Genomic DNA, 5,000 nt, shown 5'->3' on the forward strand with positions numbered 1-5,000 from the left:
CCGTCCCTCGGAAGATGACGCTGCTTCCGACGACGATACCGCCCTCTATGAGACGGCCGGCCGACTATGATGTCGATGTCGCCTACAGCGCCCGCTTGACGACCCAGAGTAAAACGCCTGCTGCACCCCCTCTTCACCGCAGGTGACGCAAATCGAGTCAAAAGTGGTGGACCGACGGTCACTCCAGCCGCACCTGTGAATGCGCCACCCCCACCGCCCGACTCGCAACTCGAGCGGATGTACGGCGGACTTTTCCCGCAATCGTACATTGCAGTCCACCCCTATATCTTCCACTTCATGAAGAGTTATCTCCCAAAAGCCAAAGTCCCGCTGTCCCAATACATGCTCTGGACGGCGGGCCGCGAGACGTGACGCTCGGTGGCAAAGAGTGCGCCGCTGAGGATATAGAGGGTCCGTCCCCCCGCACAGTGGTGACGGTGTGCGGGTAGTGTTTCCGACACCTCTTCCTGCGGTGGCAACTCTGGGGCAGAGTCGATACTCGCCCACTGGTGGAAGGTAAGCATTCTGCTTTACATCAGTACATAACTAATATTTCAGTCGTCTGACGTCCCTCCTTAGTAAATGATGCAGGACCACATACATAGATGATACATACTGTAAACTGGGGAGGACAGTGTGAACCGCACTCGACCCAGTCACCCTATCTCACAGTCCACTCTGTGTGTAACAAAGCGAAAGCACCAAAGCACTATCGTTCAACAACATCCATTTTATCCTCGCTGCCACAGGACACTATCCAAACAACGACAAGAGGAACGTCACGTCCACTAATAAGACAGAATGTCTCACATCACCCGCAAACAACGCAGCTCAAATCAGCCAGCAACACCCACAGTGGTCCACCCAGTATCAACACAGGACGCAACGCCACGCCACAACACAAAAGGTACAAGTAATAAAATACCCTTTGGCCACACCCCTTATAAAGGCATCGAACCAACCCACCACCTGACACCAGCCAAACGTACATCCTGATTTGACACATCTCTGGCAACCTAACCCACGTTGGCCCTTAACCTAACCCACGTTGGCCCTTAACCTAACCCACGTTGGCCCTTAACCTAACCCACGTTGGCCCTTAACCTAACCCACGTTGGCCCTTAACCTAACCCACGTTGGCCCTTAACCTAACCCACGTTGGCCCTTAACCTAACCCACGTTGGCCCTTAACCTAACCCACGTTGGCCCTTAACCTAACCCACGTTGGCCCTTAACCTAACCCACGTTGGCCCTTAACCTAACCCACGTTGGCCCTTAACCTAACCCACGTTGGCCCTTAACCTAACCCACGTTGGCCCTTAACCTAACCCACGTTGGCCCTTAACCTAACCCACGTTGGCCCTTAACCTAACCCACGTTGGCCCTTAACCTAACCCACGTTGGCCCCTAACCTAACCCACGTTGGCCCCTAACCTAACCCACGTTGGCCCCTAACCTAACCCACGTTGGCCCCTAACCTAACCCACGTTGGCCCCTAACCTAACCCACGTTGGCCCCTAACCTAACCCACGTTGGCCCCTAACCTAACCCACGTTGGCCCCTAACCTAACCCACGTTGGCCCCTAACCTAACCCACGTTGGCCCCTAACCTAACCCACGTTGGCCCCTAACCTAACCCACGTTGGCCCCTAACCTAACCCACGTTGGCCCCTAACCTAACCCACGTTGGCCCCTAACCTAACCCACGTTGGCCCCTAACCTAACCCACGTTGGCCCCTAACCTAACCCACGCTGCACCTTAACCTAAGTTACGCTGCACCTTAACCTAAGTTACGCTGCACCTTAACCTAAGTTACGCTGCACCTTAACCTAAGTTACGCTGCACCTTAACCTAAGTTACGCTGCACCTTAACCTAAGTTACGCTGCACCTTAACCTAAGTTACGCTGCACCTTAACCTAAGTTACGCTGCACCTTAACCTAACTTACACTGCACCTTAACCTAACTTACACTGCACCTTAACCTAACTTACACTGCACCTTAACCTAAGTTACACTGCACCTTAACCTAACTTACACTGCACCTTAACCTAAGTTACACTGCACCTTAACCTAAGTTACACTGCACCTTAACCTAAGTTACACTGCACCTTAACCTAAGTTACACTGCACCTTAACCTAACTTACACTGCACCTTAACCTAAGTTACGCTGCACCTTAACCTAAGTTACGCTGCACCTTAACCTAAGTTACGCTGCACCTTAACCTAAGTTACGCTGCACCTTAACCTAACTTACACTGCACCTTAACCTAACTTACACTGCACCTTAACCTAAGTTACACTGCACCTTAACCTAAGTTACACTGCACCTTAACCTAACTTACACTGCACCTTAACCTAAGTTACACTGCACCTTAACCTAAGTTACACTGCACCTTAACCTAAGTTACACTGCACCTTAACCTAAGTTACACTGCACCTTAACCTAAGTTACACTGCACCTTAACCTAAGTTACACTGCACCTTAACCTAAGTTACACTGCACCTTAACCTAAGTTACACTGCACCTTAACCTAACTTACACTGCACCTTAACCTAACTTACACTGCACCTTAACCTAACTTACACTGCACCTTAACCTAACTTACACTGCACCTTAACCTAACTTACACTGCACCTTAACCTAACTTACACTGCACCTTAACCTAACTTACACTGCACCTTAACCTAACTTACACTGCACCTTAACCTAACTTACACTGCACCTTAACCTAACTTACACTGCACCTTAACCTAACTTACACTGCACCTTAACCTAACCTACACTGCACCTTAACTGTCACATGTAACGTCACAGGAATGTAGCTTTGCCTAACAGCAACCCTCTGAACATAGTTCACTGCTTGGATCCTCTGGTGTCATGTGTATTTCTTGATGCCATGGTGCGTACCCTCACATAAAGGTCTTTCGAGTGTTGCGTACTTTCTACACAGTCCCGCTAACCACTGGAAGGGTGTACCGCTACAGAACGAATATCGCCCTCCCCTCCTGCCCTTCCAAGCTGGTCGGTCAGGCGTTTGTTTGTGAAATGAGCCTTGCAGCTGTTCAGTTGCATTCGGTTGTCGATGCAGTCAGTGTACGTTGTGGTACGGCCTGTGTGGACTGTCCGCTGATGTACGCGTAACCCACACTGATCATCCGTCGTTACGTACTGAGTGACATAATGTGGCACATGCTTGACCGTACACCGGCTGCGCCCTACAATGGCGAATCATAAGGGCCATATGTTGTGCACGATGCTACTTGTCTCGTCTCCCCATTACAGCGAGATTGCACTGTTGTACGCCGTACAGACATGTGGTAAGTAGGTACGGACGAAAGTATTGCATGTTGGCCCCCCCCCCCCCCTCCTCCCTCTGCCGGGAATCAGCGTGAGCCGTCTGTTGATGTAGCGACGAGGGTTTTCCTATTTAATCGTATTGCCCCACACAACATGATAGCACGGTGGACCGCGTTCCACATCTGCGACATGCTACAGAGGCCGGTTGACAGTCGACCGCGCAAGGGACATTGCACACGTGCGCGGACCATCTTCCACGTGTTCTCTCGTGTACATGCCGCAGTGTGTATGTGGGCTGATGTAGCGTGTCGTGACACATAACATGCAGGCATGCCAGAATCGTAGATTTCGCAAATGTAGATTGACGTATACGTTTGCTGCCAAAGATCCGCAAATGAACTGGAAATCAGTTGTTGAGCGGTTGTTCGCGCTGCAGGTGCATCGGTGATAGCGACGATCGGTACATCTGTGAACCGGTTGTTTCGGCGGTACCCGCCATGCCCCCGAACCTGAGTTGGCCATGTGGGTATGAAGCGATACGAGGCTGTGGCTTGGCGGGACAGTCCCCGGCCGGTGAGGGGGGGCCGCCCGGCGTGCTGGCCGCGCGCTGCGTGAGCGCACGCACTACAGCCGGCTGGTGGGGGGCGCCCAGTGGCAGGAGCGCCGGCCGACGGGCCCGGCTGGCGTCCCAGCTATGCGCCGGCGCACCCTGCGCGCGGCGCCAGGCGGCCAAAGTGGGTTCTGCCGAGCCCGGTGCGAAGCGCGGTGGACATCTGCAGTGTGCTGGTCCGATTGCGGACTGTGTGCGTTGAGGATGCGCCGCCGCCCGGCACTCGGCGTCGCGACGCCGTCTGCTGCTCGGTCGCCCCCAGCGGTTCTCGCAGGTGGTTTGTATCGCAGCTCTGCGGACGTGTTGGCGCGTGCGCTGTGCTGGGAGAGTTCGCTTCTGCACCCAAGTGGGGCTTTGCCCTTCTGTGGCGCTGGCGTTGGAGCTGCCGGTCACCGTAGGTGGCGCGTGTTGTTTCCCGCCGGCAATGCCACGACAGCACGCTCCCGGGCCTCTGTCGGCAGCGGCAAGCTCAGTTGGGAGCACGGGTGTTCGCACTGAAAGCGTCTACTCGCCTATCTCCGGGCGATTGCGCCTCTCTCGAACCCGACCAAGTACTTAGGACGGCGCTGCGCGCCGCCGGGACCTGAGAGGGTTTCGAGGTGTATCGTGCAGGGGAGCTCAGCCTCCTCCTGTTTGCAGAATAATTGAGCGGACGCTTGCGTGTTCGCGCGGGCCCTCGGGACACACTCCCGGGCGGCCGGCTGCTCAGCTCTCGTTGACGCAGCTCCCTGGTTGATCCTGCCAGTAGTCATATGCTTGTCTCAAAGATTAAGCCATGCATGTCTCAGTACAAGCCGCATTAAGGTGAAACCGCGAATGGCTCATTAAATCAGTTATGGTTCCTTAGATCGTACCCACGTTACTTGGATAACTGTGGTAATTCTAGAGCTAATACATGCAAACAGAGTCCCGACCAGAGATGGAAGGGACGCTTTTATTAGATCAAAACCAATCGGATTGGCTCGTCTGGTCCGTTTGCCTTGGTGACTCTGAATAACTTTGGGCTGATCGCACGGTCCTCGTACCGGCGACGCATCTTTCAAATGTCTGCCTTATCAACTGTCGATGGTAGGTTCTGCGCCTACCATG

General features: G+C 53.7%; 1 non-coding gene across 1 annotated transcript in view; it reads left to right on the forward strand.

The window, feature by feature from the left end:
* Positions 1–4,636: 4,636 nt before the first annotated feature.
* LOC126328173 (small subunit ribosomal RNA) overlaps positions 4,637–5,000 on the forward strand; it is a 1,893-nt gene continuing 1,529 nt past the window's right edge. The window contains exon 1 of the ribosomal RNA XR_007561713.1: positions 4,637–5,000. This exon is cut by the window's right edge and continues 1,529 nt beyond it. This is a non-coding gene — a ribosomal RNA (small subunit ribosomal RNA).

The sequence above is a fragment of the Schistocerca gregaria genome, unplaced genomic scaffold (assembly GCF_023897955.1).
Source record: "Schistocerca gregaria isolate iqSchGreg1 unplaced genomic scaffold, iqSchGreg1.2 ptg001091l, whole genome shotgun sequence".
Taxonomy (NCBI): domain Eukaryota; kingdom Metazoa; phylum Arthropoda; class Insecta; order Orthoptera; family Acrididae; genus Schistocerca; species Schistocerca gregaria.